General features: G+C 36.5%; 1 pseudogene; it reads left to right on the top strand.

Moving 5' to 3' along the window:
* The first annotated feature begins 8852 nt into the window (after nucleotides 1–8852).
* LOC116160905 lies at nucleotides 8853–13550 on the top strand (annotated as a pseudogene).
* The last annotated feature ends 5546 nt before the right edge of the window (nucleotides 13551–19096 follow it).

The following is a 19096-nucleotide window of genomic DNA, read 5'->3' as shown; positions in this document are numbered from 1 at the left end:
CGTTCGGCAAGTTGCATGCTTCTAACTATGACTATGGAGCTTCAAAACGAAATTGCTATTGATAAAGGAATGTTGGGAGGCTGTCAGCAATGCGAAACCTGAGCAAGTTACGGTACAGTGGAAATCAAACAAGAAAAAAGGTTTTCACCATAAGGCGAGTAACTTTCATGCTTTTTCCATGCATCAGGTATCTCCCAAAAGGCTATGGCTGTTTTGCTTTACTAAAAGCGCCTATGGTTAAAATTTCAAACAAATATCTCAATAAATAAGCAATCTACGCATTCGCGCATATTAATTTTGCATTTTGCGATATGTTTGCCTTTACTAGAAGCAGATGTGGTTAAAATTTCAAAGAAATATCTTCATAAATACAACTGAAGCTATTTGTATGTACACGATTTTTAACCAGTTGGTATAGAATACGGGCACAAAATATCCATAAAATTCAAACTTAAATTAGAAAGTTAGGCAGCAACAATAAACAAAAAGGGCTGTTTCTGATGAGAAGAATCTTTCACGGTAAAAATGTTGATAAATCGTAGGTATATTACTTTACAATATAAATAGCTATTTGTGTATTAAGAGCGCAAAATGATATATTGTCGATTGAAAGAGACAGTTGACGCGCGACGAAGGAGCGCGGCAATCTCTTGAAATCGACAATCAATTTGCGCTCGAATTACACACAAGATTTTTTCTACAATCGATCAGTTCACATATTTCCAGAAATTTAAATTTTTCACTCAAATCATTTTAATCTTATGCCCAAATGAAAGATGTCATTTACTCGTTGTCATTGGATACTCTGAGCAATGCATAATATGCATATGCTCTCCCAATTATTTACTATAAATCAATAGTTATTTACGTTATAAGTCCGGTAGGTTACTTGTAACAGTACGAGTTAGACATTATGGACGAGGCGACGTCAGGAGCCGAGTCAAGAATGTCTTAAACGAGAACTGTTACAAGTACTACCGGACGTATATCGTAACGTATTTTATTTCATACTGTAAGTCTGTTTTGTATCATTATTTCATTTCAAAGATTACAAAATTTCATCATATTGTAAAAATCGCATTACCTTGTTTCTGTGGCAACGGCCGTTGCTATAGTTTGTAGTTTGTTGACAATTGAATTTTTTTCACTGAAAAATTGACGTTATAAACGTGTGGGATGTTCCACTGTTCCCGATACAATCCTGTCGAAATCTCATGAAGCAACCGAAAAGTTGGTTCCTAAGAAGTCGGCCGCAAGGGATGAAAAAGAGTACTAAGTGTTTTGCCAATTGAGGAACGAACATGGGGCGAAACAAGTAGAGGAAAAAGTCATGTTGGCATACTTTTTGGACGCAGTAAGTTTTTGAATTGAGATTTTTTTGCCTGGGTTTCGGTGTTAAAAGCGTCATGGAGCATGGAAAAGCTCGTCGACGGCAGAAAAATACATCGAAGGCTCGGTAGAAGGAAAAGTTAAGATTGCCCGTATGATACAATTGATACAAGGCGGCGAAAATTTCATTGAAGTTCTACAGCAGAAGGAATCAAACATTACTAACTCGACATACAGTAATAACCCAGGCGTAGTGTTGAGGGCAATACAAATTGTTTCATTACAATCAATGTTAATGTTTGAAATAAAGAATTACAGCCAAATTTATGTTGGGGTTTTTAATTAATTCTGTGAAGATGTCAAATTTGATGTATACAAATAACAGTCCGGTAAGTGTTGCTTAGCGACACTTACCGGCTCTGATGCTGTAATAACTCACCTACCGGACTCAAAATGATAGTGTAATCGAACATCTACCGGACAGTATGAAATAAATATTATTTGATTTATAGTAAATAATTGGGAGAGCGAGCGTTTTTTCTATTTTGTCGCTTATAAGCGACAAAGTGACATTCCTCGAAAAAGATGACGTTTGCGTTGTCAAATACGAGCGCAAATGCCTACTTTGGATATCGATTGTAGAAAAAAATCATTTTATCTACAGGATCGATCGATAATTTCAAATCATAATTTCATTTTTCACATACATAGAATATTACAAAAAGAGAGTGAGCGCAAATTTCGGGGTTAGTACCTACCATCAATTCAAGTAGGTAATCAACATACCTTTTATGTTCAATTTCAGTAACCAAAACAAAGTGAAAATTTTCCACAATGTTATTCGTTCTGACCTTACCTACCCACACGTTTCCATTTGGTTATTTTGATAGTGATATATGATTAAAACTCTGAGGACATATACTTACGTGTTCTTGAAAGAGAATTACCTACTTTTACCAAATTTGTATCGGGAGTAACTTGCGATGATTTACAAATTAAGCAACCTTGCGCAATGGTAATTGTTTGTAGTAAAAATGTACACATAAAAGAATATAATAAATGTATTTGTTGATTTTAAAGTTAAATAAATATATTTCAACATTCAAAGTTCAAACATCAAAGAAAGTAGTTACGACACAGCTGACAGAAACAAATTACTTTGGAGCGATGCTTATTTACCTAGTGTTCGTGCTTTTCAGGGTTGGGGATGTCGAATGGTAGATTGGGATTGGAAGATATACCTGCGATTGAGAAAGGGTGCACGACTGTGCGAGTAGGTATATATCACTTCAGGAGTGCATATTTCGTTGGGTATGGCTTTTTTTGTATTTGTTAATTCCAATAAATTATGTTTGCTTTTCTTATTATTAGCCTAGCCTTAGCTAGGTGGCTATTGCGAATTGCGATCACCGTTTTTTGGACATCATTACCTATATTTCATCAAATGTCGACGTTTTAGATCTTTTTAAGCAACTTTTAAAGAATAAAATTTTTAGCTTCCTAGCATGTGCTAGGTAGCTATTGCGATAGCCGTTTTTTGAACATTTCAAAATTTCATCAAATGTCGACGTTTTAGACCATTTTAAGCAACTTTTAAAGAATAAAATGTTTTTCCGTCTGTATGTACGTACGTACGTACGTACGTTTGTTGGCAATGAGAAAACGGCTCGACGGATTTTGTTGAAATTTTGTATATATGTTTTAGGCATACCGAACAGAAAAATAACCGGCCGGATTTTTGAAAAAAAATTTTGGAGCGCCGTAACGGCATCGAACTTTTTTTTTTCAAATAGCAACCTAAAACTTTTATTCTATTATTTGGAAGACCTTATTTTCCTGTGTACAACCTACAAAAAATTGGGCCGGGTTATATTATCAAAAAACGGAGAAAAAAATTGTCAAAGTCAAAAAATTGTGTTGCATATGTGCAAAACGCAACGATCTTGTTTCTATAATAATAATAATAATCTTTCTTTATTAAGGATTAGGCGAAGCCAATTAAGGCCAATTTAACCCCCCTCTACATATTAATATGATACACATTCAGTCGGTACAAAACATACAAAAAAAAAAAGTGATAAATGTAACGTAAATTGACTTTCGTTCATATTAAAAAAAAATATAATATTAGTCCATGACCAATGTGTTTAAGAATCGTAGACAGCCTCGCGAAAAGACTAAGCTCGACGACGAACTACGTAGTTCCACTGGCAACTTGTTCCACAGTTTCGCGGCTTGCACGTGGAAGGATGATGCACCCATACTTGTAGCTGCCTTTGGGATCAACAAGTTTGAGTTTCGCGTAGAGTACCGGTGAAAACTTTTCAAGGACGAAAATTGTGTAAATAGGTACGACGGCTTCTGATTCACAATGATTTTGTGCATCATTTTTAGCATGTGGTATAGACGGGCGTGAGTCATGTTAAGTATGTTGTGGTAGTTAAGAACGGGCGTTATATGTTCATGCCTTTTAATGTCACATGCGAATCGCACACAGTGGTTTTGGATTTTTTGTATTTTTTGGCTAAGTTGCTTTGTTAGTCCGTGGTAGCACACATCACCGTAATTTACATAAGGAAATATTAACTGTTTAATTAAGTTTAATTTAATATTTGTAGGTAAAAGATTTTTGGCTTTATATAAACTTCTAAGCTTATGTATGGATCTTCTGCATATAAGTTTAACATGTGGTTCCCACGACAAATTTTGGTCAACAGTCATTCCAAGAACTTTAGCAGAAGTTGCAAAGTCCACAGTGGTACCTCCCACTTCCACCTTTTGCCTCTGTCGTTGAAGAAACTTCTGGATGCCTTTTCGTGTCCCCACTGGTATAACCACTGTTTTGGACGGGTTAAGCTTTAAATTGTTTGTAGTTGCCCACTGAGAGATTGATTGTAGATCGATGTTGAGTTGCTCAATCTCTTGATTAACATTATCGAGGGAAATACTTTTCATTATTTGTACGTCATCGGCATATTGATGTATATCGCTAAATTTGATATATCGATGTAATCCAGATACGTAAATGTTAAATAATAAAGGACCCAAGATGCTTCCTTGTGGAACACCAGACCCAACGCTGAGGGCATCTGATACAATAAAGCTACCTTCCGACTTTATTCTTGTTCTGTGACTCCTGCTAGATAGGTATTGCTTAAACCACGCAACCGATTTATTTGAAAGTCCAAAGGATTTTATTTTTGAGAGTAATAGGGAGTGGCTAATGGTGTCGAAGGCTTTTGAAAAGTCTAATAGGCATAACAGTGTAACTTTTCCACAATCGATGTTATACTTCAGGGTACTTATAGTGTGGAGTAATGCTGTTGTTGTGCTGTATCCTTTTCTAAAGCCCGATTGTTTTTCATAATACAGTTTTCGTTCTTCTAAAAATGTATGCACTTGCTTATGAACTATCTTCTCGACAATCTTTGACATCGCCGGAAGGATTCTAATCGGACGATATTGCTCAATTCTTGCTGCATCTTTAGTTTTAGGAACGGGAGTAATAAGTGCCGATTTCCATATTTTAGGAACAGTGCAATTATTTTTATTATTTCTGAAGCAATTTAAACGAAATTTCTATGGTAAGTCCCTTTAATAAAAGCAAACAAAATTCATGCGCAAAAATCGTGTTGCGCATGCGCAGAAATGCAATTTTCTTATTTATGGAACAATTAACACGAAATTTGGATGGTAGGTTCTCCTAATAAAAGAAAACAAAATGCATGCGCAAAAAATCGAGTTGCGCATGTGCAACATCCAACTTTCTTATTTATGGAGCAATTTTAACGAAAATTGGATGGTAGGTCCCTCTAATAAAAGCAAACAAAATGCATGCGCAAAAATCGTGTTGCGCATGCGCAGAAATGCAACTTTCTTATTTATGGAACAATTTTAACGAAATTTAGATAGTAGGTCCTTTTAATAAAAGCTAACAAAATGCATGCGCAAAAAATAGTGTTGCGCATGTGCAACATCCAACTTTCTTATTTATGGAGCAATTTTAACGAAATTTGGATGGTAGGTCCCTCTAATAAAAGCAAACAAAATGCATGCGTAAAAATTGACGTTTTAGATCATTTTAAGCAACTTTTAAAGAATAAATTTTTCCCGTCTCTAAGTGCGTACATATGTTGGCAATTTTTGGTTTCAGCTAGGAAGCTATTCTGTCAAGAATTTGACACCTGGTTTTCCGTCTGTATGTACGTGCGTACGTTGACAATTTTCCGAAGTAACGGTTCGACGGATTTTGTTCAAATTTTGGATATGTATATTAGGCATACTGAAACGAAAAATAACGAGCCGGATTTTTGATAAAAAAATTTGGAGCGCCTCAACGGCATCGACCTTTTTTTTCAAATAGCAACCTAAAATTTTTATTAAGTTATTCGAAAGACTTTATTTTTCTGTGTACAACCTACAAATATTTTGCCAGGTTTTATTACAAAAAAACTGGGAAAAAAAATGTCAAAGTAAAAAAACTTTAAAAAATTTTACGCCAAAACGGTTACTATGATTTCGTTAAAATTTTGCGAATGTACATTAGGCATTATAAATGATGTACTGTCAAAAATTTTTTTTAATATTTAAGTTTTTAGCACCGTGACATTATACAACTTTTTTTTCAATGAGCGATTGCAGAAGTTCGTTCGTTGCATTCTTTTTGGTTTTAATCCAAGGAACTAAGGTAAGATATCAATACCTATGTTAAAATATGTGTACATGTATATGTTACCGGCAAACTGCGAAATCCAGCATTTTGCAAAATCCCTAGGCATTTTGCGAAATGACTAATGCCACAGGCAAAGTGAGAAATGGAGCTCGAATTCGTACTTTGCCTGCTCTTCTTTAGGGATTTCGCAAAATGCCCAAACATTCAGGCAAAGTGAGAATGCTCTACCATTTTCCACAGATTGCGTGTACAGCGGTGTCAAACGTAAACCTGTCGCGTTGGTATACCTTCCCCCATCTGATATATTCTCCACGCATGGCTTTATTTTTGCAACTAAATATTGTTTACAAATATACTAATATATTTTTCTTGGCCATTTTAAACCAGCAAACATACTAAGTGGAAAATTATATTCTCTTTAGTATTAATTCTATTCTATTTCTTTTACCACGCACCTACCGGTTAGCCGTAACAGAAGTAGTACAGATTGTAATTGCATTCAAACACCCAATACGTTAGTGTAAATTACAATATTTTTTTTCAACCATATTGATGTTCGATCGAGAAAAAATATGTACCTACTTATATAAAATCGCACTCGTCGTACAATCAAATGGCAACGTTGTACGCACAATCTGCGGGAAATGACGAAGCCTTTGCACTTTGCCTGCATGTATGGGCATTTCGCGAAATCCCTAAAGAGAGGCAGGCAAAGTGCGAACACGAGCTCCATTTCTCACTTTGCCTGCTGCATTGGTCATTTCGCGAAATGCCTAGGGATTTTGTAAAATGCCGGATATCGCAGTTTGCCGGTAACATATATATACTGCAGTTTTTATAATGATTAATTACTATCACAGATTTAAACACTGAAATTTGAGTTAATTGCCCACATGAATAAAAGGGAGCATATGCTTATACTTGCAAAATTCAAAGTAAATACGACTTAAGTGCCCCTTCGCACTTCGCACAGATATTTTGCTGCAACCTAAAATTTCAGATCAATAACAATACTTTAAGTATGATTTATTTGCCAGAAGCGATTCGTTTTTAAATGTATAGATTTATACGATAGTTCCCAATACAAATTTGCACGTGTGCGTACTGCGTATCTGGTCGAAAACAGTTTATGAACTCGCAACTTTTCACCATTTTCTCCAAACGGGGTTACCAAAACGGGCGACCATGCTTCCCTGTCGGCACTGCTCCATTCACTATGAATCTGTAGCGTTAAATTACTTCTTTGGCGGTACGTCTGTGATTCTTAAAAAAAATTTTAGCGGAACAACTGTACTTAGGAAAATGTTACTCGTCTCTCTTTCACTTATATTTTTAACGCATTTTTGCAAATTTATTTGTAAAAAGTACCTTTTAATCTCACTTTGTCTGGCTGGCTGGCTGGCTGGTTGGCAGCAAATATGGGCACGTAGATGAACTCTTGTAGAAAGGCAACAGGTGTACGTGTATCTACAAGGCCGTGTAATTTGTCAACCTTAGGGACAGGCTACATGATGTGGGGTTGGCGTCATCTTCGAGCGTAGTTTACTAACGTCAACGTTTTTCAGTTTTTTCCAATCTTCTACTACAGTTTTGGTCCGATTCTTTTCAAATTGGTGTCGTCGGAATTTTGTTTTTTTGTCCTAGGGGCGAAATTAACGACCTTTTTCAAGGCGCGCGCGCGTCTTCGAGAGGTAGTCAACTTCGGGCGCCTTTTACCTTCCGTTGCGAATTTTGTCACGCGGTTTAACGTTTCGTAAATCTCGAATCGCTGTCTCTCTTTCTCGTGTCGCCAATAGTGTCACGAAAGTGATTTTTCTAAATTAATAATCTATCAATTATTAGGTATAATGATTCATGCAAAACCTTAGCTATTATCTTAACTACAATTTGCAATCAATATATTAGGAAACAGTCACGGATATGACAACCCCCATAGGGATTTCTGAGCCTACGAATCAGGAAACATTGGTTAGCTGCATTGCGTTAGTTCCGATTTCTCACAACCCATACAAAGGCTGCGGTTAATTAAAGTCCTGGATGTAAGAATTTCCATTGAACAGGGGCGTGAGATTTCCGACCTAATTGCGGCGGCGGGCACCAATAAATAGACGATCCAAGTCTCTTAAGGGGATCAGTCATCAGTAAGCAGTGATCAGTAGTCAGTAGTTAGTGATACAATGACCGATTACATGTAAGTACATTTTTTATGTTTAAATAAATAATTCAATAACTACATCTTAACATGACTTATTGATTTCGGTTGAAAGTCACACACCTCTGGCTATGCTGAGTGTTAGAACCAGAGCTACCAAACCCCCTAGTGTGACATATGGTGGAGGTGCCGATTTTTTTTTACTTGCTGTCCTCAAACAGCACTAGTTATTTCTCTCGAACGCATAAAAAATTAAAACTGCCATGTACATTGATAATTGCCTATGTTTATTATTTATGTTCTTATATGTCTTTACAAATGCCGTCCTAATCTTTCTACTTTTACATAAATATAATATCATTTAAATTAATAATTAAATTTCTTTTATCATATCTGATATGAAAACCGCTAAATGCCGGCAAGTACGCCTAAGCATACTTATAATACGCGAAGCGCGCAACTAAACGTAGCTTCAGAATTAAGTGCAATTCCACCAGCGGAACCACAAAGTACAGTACCATACGAACAAACTTTTACACCAACAAATAGGCTACAACGGTCACCTATTACAGCGCAGCAATCATTTTTATCAGAAAATACGGTAATATTAGCACCCTCAACGAAACGCGCAAAACCCCTATTCCAACAGAACATAATTTACAACAAAACGTATTATTCAGAAACGAACAAGTAGTTACTATGGCGCACCCTAATACCACAATTCAGCAAGTGAATGAATCGGTCAACACACCGGTATTTCTCAAATTCACGCAACCTGATTCTTTCGTACCGGGAGAATCAAATTGCGTAACCTTTTTGAAAAAATACGAGAGATGCGCTCATTCTAATCATTGGAGTGAAGCGAATAAAATTGCCCATTTTGGCAACTTTTTAGAAGGAGTAGCACATACGTGGTACACAGATTTCATTTCAAACGCGGACAATGCAAATAAAACATGGAATGATATCTCACAATCATTTCAAAAATATTTTGGCGGTATAACATCGTCTTTAGAGGCAAAGAAAAAATTGCGGTCAAAGAAACAGGGTTTAAACGAACTAGTACTAAAGTATTACTACGACGTCTTGGAACTCGCGAGCCAAATAAATCCGTCAATACCGATGGCGGAAATCAGTACTTATTTTATAGAAGGATTGCAACCAGGATTACGATCCGAATTTATAATAATTTGTCCTCCAACTGACGAAGTAAACGCCGATTCGTTCCGCTCAGCCGTATTCAAATTAGCACAGTTACAAGAATCAAGGATCCAAGATGTGGTGCAACAGCAAACTACATCAATCTATGGGATTGCGACTCGAGCAGTCAATACATCCTCAACAACAACCACAACTGTACCGAGACCTTCGCCACAGTATAACAGACCAGCTTACGAACAATTTAATAGGACGAATGGGGAGAATCGACAATGGAACTACAACCGAGCTATAAGAGGTAGGCCATCAACACTAACAAGAACAAGGGATGCAAGACCCATCTGTTTTTCTTGTAACCGCCCAGGACACTTGGCAGCCACATGCAATAGCCGTCCAAGAAATGGGGAACAGCAGCGTCGAACGGTAACATTCTCCAATACAAAAGGCGCTGATAAAACCATAATGATACCAAAACAATAAGTGAATAAGGAGACGCGGCCCACATCAGGGGACCCCTTTCGCTGCAACACTCGAAAAGGAGGACTCCTGATATGAACGCGTCGCACGCATAAGGATATTTAAGCAGGCGCTAACAGCTAACTAAACCACTACGATGGAGTATACGGTGAATTTTCGTGAAGGACAGTCAGGCGACGACCATTACACACAAGATAACTGTGTGAGCAGGTCGTATACTGACCTCCCCACACGACAAAATTGAAAGTGAACGGGAGAGGCCAACAAGGAGATCTGAAAAAAAAAAAATAAATAAATAAATAAAAAATATATATATATCCATAATTTTGGAACAAACATAACATAATTTTATTGGAAGTCATACATCATAAGAAAACCGGCCTCCTGCGGCGAAGACTGTAGCTCCATCCAAGTAGCATACTTAGTTAATAGAGTATAAAATCTATTAAGGTTTTGAAATTTAACAGGAAAACCCATATCGTAGACATCCAAGGGATGCGTGGGAAAGGAGGTGAATTTATTGCAAAGGAGATAGTCATCTTAAACAACATGAACAAGAAAATTACTAAAATTCATATGGCACCACCCTATGAATTCGAAGAGATAGAAATGAAGTACATGCTAACAAACGCTTGGCTCACAAAGCGTTTCCATGGTCTCCGATGGGAGAAGGGCGACGCCGCCTATGAACACCTCCCCTACCTGTTAGGAGCACTGTTGTCAAGATCCTTAATCACCTGCACCGGACGAGAGAAAGCACAGTTTCTAAGAAAAATGGTACCCGGAATTTATTTACATGAAATGGAGTTAACAATCCCACATCAAAAGTCAGGGGCATGTGAGTTGCACGAGCACGCGGATGATCGATGTGCGGAACAAAACTGTCGTTATATCTCCGAAAATCTTGCGTTTTACGAAACCGCAAGCGACCACTGGGACAGTAGTAGCGATTCTAATTAAGAGTTTTTTTTTTCTTCTTCTCTCTCTTTCTTATTTCTTCTGTATTTATCTTGATTCCATTTCCTAATTAATATAGCATTTTATACTATAGGATTGTTGTCATTTTAGAGTCGTGCCTGTGAAAATTATCACAGGAGCACACTGGAAAAACCTACCTGAAGTAATAGCCTATTCGGCAACTATCCCCTTTACCTACCAAACGGAATGGAATTTAAGAAGCACCCAAACGGAAAGCCCACGACACACCGCCTGCAATACAAGTGAACATTTGTGTGAAGTAGGGAATCAGATCGCAAGTCTTGAAAAGTTATTAGATAAGGATCTTAATATGTTTGCGAAGACATTAGAGCCTGAACTTTGGGGTGATTTCATGGTTAAGAAAGCGAGGATCAATCCAACAGCGCGAGCACGAAGAGGTTTAGATTTTATCGGGGATTTCTTTTCGTTCTGCTGTGGAATAGCAACCGAACGAAAGGTTGATTCCTTACAGTCTGAACATCAGAAGATTTTAGAATACCTAGACCATGTTCATTCCGGACTAAATAAGAATATCAGAGACATTACTATAAATTCAAGAAATTTCGCAAAATATCACGAAGAGATAAATGGAAACCTAGCAGAAATTCGAAATAAAATTTCAGTTCTCACCACTTACAGTAACTCTATAAAAAGTACGTTGGAACAAGTAAATCGAAACCATGAAGGTGAAATATACCAAATTTTTCAATATTTATATGGGAACCTTTTCAAATTAACAAAATTAGTAAGACTTATAGAAACGTCCGAAGTATTAACTTCATGCAAAGAACACCGAATACCTTCAAGTATTGTGGATCCAAGTATTCTTAGAAGCGATTTGATACTATTAAATAGCGAATTGAGCAAAGATAACCACACGTTAAGCTTGTCAGTAAACGAACTGTCAAGATATTACAAGTTACAAATATGCGATTGTTCCTTCACAGACCAACAATTGATTGTACACATTAAGATACCTATTGGTCGTCTAAATTTAAATTGGAAAATTTATGAATTAATCACTACGCCTTTCGCATGGAACAATAATACTTGTGTGTTGATGCACGATCCATTATACTTAGCAGTAGCTCTTCAAGCAGACCGTTCTCATATAATTAAACCCATTTCAGGAGTAAGTCTGCATCATTGCAAACCCTACAATGATAAATTATGTTTTCTTCCACGTTATAATTCAGATAGTACGTACGGGCCACAGTGTGCATTTAAGATGTTCACCGGTGCAACCGTTCAGGAACTAGAAGAACATTGTTCATTTAGATGTCACTCTTCGAACTCCATGATCAATTCCGAAATAACGGATAATAGTTTCGTCATTACTCACCCTGAATATCCTACTGTAATTAAATGTAATGGCAGGGATGAATTACTTCCATCTTACGTATACGATCAGCCAGGAGCACTACAAATTGAATTACCATGTTCCTGTGCAGTTAATGTTAATGACCAGGAAGTTATTAGTACAAGATTTCCTTGTGCGACTTCTGACCATAGTACTTATAAAGCAGTTCACATACTGCCAGCCATTTGGTCAAACCTTAAAACATATGTAATTAAGTCAAATCAGCATGATACTCTATTTTATAACATTACCGAATGTTTAAATCCCAATTGGACCACTACGGTTCCACATTTGAACCTGACGACAACATCGAAGCTGTCAACTATAGTTGAGTCAGTGGAAGACGCTGTTCATACAACTGTTGATAGTTTATATTCGTATCAAGGCGATACGAAATACTTTGTCTGGAACTCAATATTGACAATGTTAGTTTTGCTTATAGGTTATAAGGTTTGGAGACGAAATGCCATTCCTTTGGCCACTGTACCTTCCGTACAATCCGTCGCATGCCCTACCCGCCAAGCAGCATGCAATTGAAGAAATATTGGCATATTTTATGGCAACAGTTCTAACGCTTTTTATATTAACGATATTAATATGTGTTTTGATTAAGTTAAGACAAGGCATTCGTAGAAGAAACAGATTTAGAAATCTTCAAAGACCACCTTGGTTAACAGCGATTCCTGAAGAGTATCCAAACCAAGCACCTGTCGAAGATATTCGTATGGAAACACTTTCGGAAAGCAGAGAAACCGTACGAACTCCTACAGGAGGAAAAAGTCATTTTTACGTGGATCACCAACTAGCGTCATCGTCCCAAAGTATTCCAGGCCGTTCTCTAAGAGCTGCTCAGCCTCAATGGGAATAACTGGAAGCAGGGTAAATGCTAGTGTATGCTTTATTGAGAATAAGGACTCAATAAATTAAGTAAGTATTTAGTAAGTATATTTCTGTTTAATAGGCCAGTACCTTTACAAATAAATTGACCTTTAAGGAAAGGCAATAGGACACTCAATTTTCGACATTCGCAAGCCAAACATAGAGAGAAATTTGTCTTAAAGAAGTAGACATTCAAACGTTTCGGAAATTTTCCTAGTGCACGACTTTTTAACTTAATACAAAATTTTTAGATAGTTATCTAATTCTATTTCCTTTAATGAAACTATTGCTCTCCCACATGTAAATGCTGTGGAAAGAGAAACGAGTGAAATCGCGCGATAAACTTCAAAGAAGTTATGAGTTGAAAAAGTTTTCAAAGTATTCTAAACAATGTGTTTATATATTAGATGAGGCCTAAAGTGAGTAATAAAAAAGTATTAAAAGTAAATTAAAAAGGTACATTAAAAGGTGATCACATTAGAAGCAACGTAAATCGTTAGAATTATGAAAAGAATCGAGGGTTATATAATGAAAATTTTAGTTGAAATTCTAATCTGCTTAGTAACAGGAAGTAGTGCCATAATTGAAATCACGTCGGGAATTTGTTTAGAACGTTTACCAGGCGTTAGTTTTTATCAAACGACTAGACAAGTTATTTTCAGAGTATCAAAACCACAAGGGATTTTAGAAAGATTAAATTGTACGGAAAAATTTTGTCAACATAATACGTACATTTGCTCGACAATTTTAAACTATGCTGATTATTTAAGAAATATTGAAACTGTTGGAAACAAATTTTCCAATGATGATAAAATTTTAGTAGACGACGGAGAACTATTTGATTACCAATTAGCAACAAGAAGTCATGTAAAAAAGACATTTTCAAGTGATTGTGAAGTTTCACTCTTATTAAGCAAAGTAGGTAGTCGAGATCATGTCAGAATATACGAAATAATTTATCCAAAGATAATGTTTACGAATACACCGAATGTAAGTTGTCATGATCATAAACTAATTGATTTAGTATTAACAGAGACAAATTTACAATATGAGATGAAGAGGAGTATGGTAAACATGTGTCAGATTAAAAGATTACAATTAGATTTTCTTCCAATGAGTTCATTGGATGGTATTTTAGAACGAATAAGTATAGATATAAATAAAAATGATTATGTTTTAGCCTTAAGTTCGTCATCACCATTTTATACCATGCCGCTGGTAGAATGCATAGTATCCCGTAACAATTTATTGGTGGGACTTCACGTACCAATAGTGAGGAAGCAACTACAAGGGTTGCATATGAGGAAAGTAATTACACCATCATATGGATGGAAGAACTTCACGTGTTCCGTAACTATTCCTTCTTTCACTGTCGCACTCGTTTACTCTAATCTCACATGGACGATATTATTGTCGAAATGCGATCCTTTTCATGAAGAATTATGCTTCATCAATGAGCATTATAGTGAAGAAACTTTGGGAATTTCGTGCGTACGACAAGTACTTCAAGGTGGATCAATTAAACAACTAGCAACAGTTTGCCCTGTGTCTTGTAGAGAAACAGGCAACGACAATCAATTTTTGACACCCATGGGAAGCAACAAAGTAATGGTAACTCATCCAAAAGACCATCTTAAACTAAGATGTCCAGATACATCCTATGACTTACAAGTTTATCGTCATATTGGAGCATTATTAGTGACAATTCCATGCCATTGTCATTTCGAAGACGAAGAAGAAACCATCTACGCACATTATCCGTGTGTAGATAAAAAGTTAGAATTTTCAACAAAACAAATTATTCCAGCCGAATGGATTACTTTTAAAGGACTAGCTTTACCAAAGTGGAACAAGCCTAGTCTACATTTCGATGTCTTGGAGGATTGTTTAAACGAACAATGGATTGTTGGACAATCGCCAACCACTACTACGCCAACACTCACCTATTTCGATATTCTAAATTTCTTATTATTGGTGGCATCCACCTCAATAACCACTTACCGTCAATTAAGGATGAGGAAATCATTTGTCCGAAGAATCGCCCTCAGCACCAAACAAACAGTGTCCATATTACCCATGATGGTTGAGGAACAAGCACGAGCTCAACAGGAAGAACGTAAACTACCACCGAGACCAACGAAATTGAAATGGGAAACCGAAGAGAATTATCTGCAGCCAACTGAAAGAAAAACATCAGTAACGCATACAGAAGCTGCTACACCATTTCAACTACCTCCATGGAAGGGTCAAAAGCCCAGGAAGAGTCCATCAACACCACCTATTATGTACGTGCCACACCCTGAGGGAAATTGCCGATCTTCAACGTCGGAAGATACACATTATATATCAATGGACCAAGTGATGTGAATAAGTGAAAAACAATATAGTGATAAAGACACCTTGAGACCAATTGTGAGTAACTTTAAAACTAATTAGTGATACTTACCTAATGCGAGTACGTTTAAATCACAAATGAACTATAAAAAAGTCGTTTTTGATAGACCCGGATACTTGCATATCTTACAGTGATAATTAAAAAAAAACTGCGGTTAAGACATTTTTGGTGATAAACATTTGTTCATTTCCTTACTGTAAAACATGATTGTATAGTATGGTTTATTTGTATATAGTTTAGTATATACAGGATGGATAAATAGACTGGAAATGTCCTGGAACATCCTGGAAATTCCACTCTATTTTTCACCTTTTACGTTAGCAAGTAAGATTGAGTATTTACCCTCAGTGAATACAAGTCAATTCCTGAGGTCAGGAATTTCTGTGGGAGGAGGCAAATGTCACGAAAGTGATTTTTCTAAATTAATAATCTATCAATTATTAGGTATAATGATTCATGCAAAACCTTAGCTATTATCTTCACTACAATTTACAATCAATATATTAGGAAACAGTCACGGATATGACAACCCCCATAGGGATTTCTGAGCCTACGAATCAGGAAACATTGGTTAGCTGCATTGCGTTAGTTCCGATTTCTCACAACCCAGTACCAAAGGCTGCGTTATAAAGGTCTGGATGTTTAAGAATTTCCCAATGAACAGGGGCGTGAGATTTCCGACCTAATTGCGGCGGCGGGCACCAATAAATAGACGATCCAAGTCTCTTAAGGGGATCAGTCAGCAGTCATCAGTAAGCAGTGATCAGTAGTCAGTAGTTAGTGATACAATGACCGATTACATGTAAGTACATTTTTTTTATGTTTAAATAAATAATTCAATAACTACATCTTAACATGACTTATTGATTTCGGTTGAAAGTCACACACCTCTGGCTATGCTGAGTGCTAAAACCAGAGCTACCAAACCCCCTAGTGTGACAGTATTATTCAGTATAAAGCGGTAACGTCATCTATTGCAATTTTATAGATAACGCGCTTTTTCGGTTCTATTGTTATCAATATGACACATTTATCTTAAACATCTACAAGTTCTAGCGGTTTGCTGTTAGCCTTCCACCTATATATCCTCGAGTCTAACTAACATGTCCCGCAAAATTTCTAGAAAGAATTTGTGCTTTTTCCTGTTAAAACAATGCAACTATATAGGAGTCCTTGATTCGTAATCTTAAGCTAGGCTTTACGAAATTACCTATGGTGACAGCTCGTAAGTAAATAGAATATAGGTATCGTTAAACTTTAGTTATAGCAAAATTTAAAATCTACTCATCTCCAGGGCATAACGATAGTCGATGTAGTGAAACAGTCGGCTTTTGAATAGGTCGAGGTAATACTCAAAAGGTATATGGAATTGGTCAATGAAACGAAAAGTATGTATTCAAGTTTATCGTATCACCTTCAAAGTAGACCTCCTTCTAAAATAATACACTACCTACGAGCATACTAATTTTTGAAGGTCTTCAGACTTCGGGAACCCCCGCAACGTACGCATTTTCAAAACTAATAGGATGCTTTGATCGATAATAATGCAAATCTATCAGCGGCCTGTACCAAATGTTCGTGTTCTATAGAGGTATGGCGATATTGAATATAACGAGTGAAGGATGTAAATTTTTATTGTGCATACCCCTTTGTATCAATCAAGCTTCCTATGACCGCGGCCACTCATCGCTGTGCAATCAGTAGTATGCAGTTTTCCTGTCCAGATGGATAGTGATAAATAAAACTCTCCTCGAAACCGTTCGATAGTCATTTGTTACGAGGATGGCGGGTAAGAATGAACTCTTTTCTATTTTTTCATCAAAAGTTAATAGATGTTATTTTTTCAGCGCAAGGTGCCGCGATAATTTTAGGCCCAATGCAGACGGCATACGGTAAATACCCACATCCATACCTATTCTACGTTTTTAACCTTATATTTACAGAAAGGAGCTTGTGCGCTAATATATAATTTGTTTGTTTTTTCCCTGCCCGCTCCTGTTCTGGTTATAGGTTAGAATGGGGACCTACCTCCGAGATGGAATTATAGGTTAGAATGAGGGTCCTCGCACCTGTCTCCTGAAATTACAATTTCCTACCCTATACCTATATGTCGCATCAATCTAATAGAGGGAGCCGGTTGAAAATATACCTCTTATGCATTACGACGCCAATAGATGGCGCCTCCGTACCATTTAATATAGTATATCTATGATTTAATAATATTTAGAGGTTCGTTATAAATACAACTATCGAAGCATTATATCATACAAGTCTAGTTAGCCTAGTGGTTATGCTATAGGACTTGTAAACCGATGGTTGGCGGTTCGAATCCGCCCCATTAAAAAAAATTTACCGGGAACTTGCATCTTAAGGCGTTGAGGATTCCAAGAACTTGAGGATTCTAAGAAACTTACGAGCGGATAAATATCATAACGAATACCAACGTTGCCACATTTACTAACTGTTTTGTTGCCGTCAAATTTTAGGTTAGAACAGTTAGGAAGTAAACAAGGTGGGATTAACTGGATTAACCGAAAGAATATTTTGTGGTTATTTACTTTTTAAGTTTAAATAATGAATTATTAACTTGAATGATTTTATTATACACTGATACTGATAATGCGTGTGGACCTTTTCAATTATTTTAAGAGGAATAATGCAAGCTTAAAATGCTGTGCGCTTTTTTAATAGTTCTTACATGTGGCTCTTAATAAAGATATTGAGGAATTTCCATAGTGACCACTTTTCTAATTCGGTCAGATTTTATACTTGGACTATAAGTACGTACCAAGCCTACTTTGTAAAAATGTCTTGGCAAGTCTCATTCACCAACTGAAGTGCACCTAAATTCTTCGGGGTGCATATTGAAACAATTGATGCAAAGCAGGTGAATTTTTTGTTGTGGCAGACTGAATAGGCATCCTATGTCTATCAGAATCTCAAAGAGCTTCCACGGCCTTCAACTCAATTCGAGCGTATTATCTTGCGCAAGCTGTAACAATTGTTACTAGCCTACACAAAGCGCCCCCAACCAACTCGATCTATTTCGAAGCGGATTTTCGTACCGGGAAAGTTCCGCAGCTTCGAATTCCGACGAATCGTAAAGAACTATTCATATTGAAGCGAATATATTCGCGTCATACTCGTATGTGTCTAGTATTGAGAAGAGTTGGTGACAACGAAAAACAAAGAATACTACTCAGTAATCTCAATTCTTCACAAAAATGTATACATCATCAGATGAAGAAGAAGCTCTTGTAATGTTAGCAATGGAGGACGACAATTCAAGGTAAAATTATTATCTATAGTTATCCTAAAACAACAATATGGACTATATTATGAATTTAATCTTAGGAAAAGAAGAAAATGGGTTCATGATATCAATCTAGAAAGACTGAAATGTGGGGAATATCACACGCTGATGCCTCAATTACGAAAAGACGATAAAAGATGCTACATTTATTTTAGAATGACAATAGATTGTTTCGATGAACTGTTGCACCTTGTAGAAAATGATATTAGAAAATCAGACACGAATTACCGAGAAGCTATTTCTCCCGAAGAACGGTTGGCCATAACATTAAGGTAAGAAAATGAAAAAAAAACTGCAGGCATTATTTATATCATTAATTTACTACAGTAAAAGAGAATAAGGATCAAAAAGCTCTTTATTTCAAAATAACTCTAAAATATACT

This window comes from Photinus pyralis, unplaced genomic scaffold, assembly GCF_008802855.1.
Source record: "Photinus pyralis isolate 1611_PpyrPB1 unplaced genomic scaffold, Ppyr1.3 Ppyr1.4_LG1, whole genome shotgun sequence".
Lineage (NCBI taxonomy): Eukaryota > Metazoa > Arthropoda > Insecta > Coleoptera > Lampyridae > Photinus > Photinus pyralis.
This window is presented reverse-complemented; position numbering and strand designations above follow the sequence as displayed.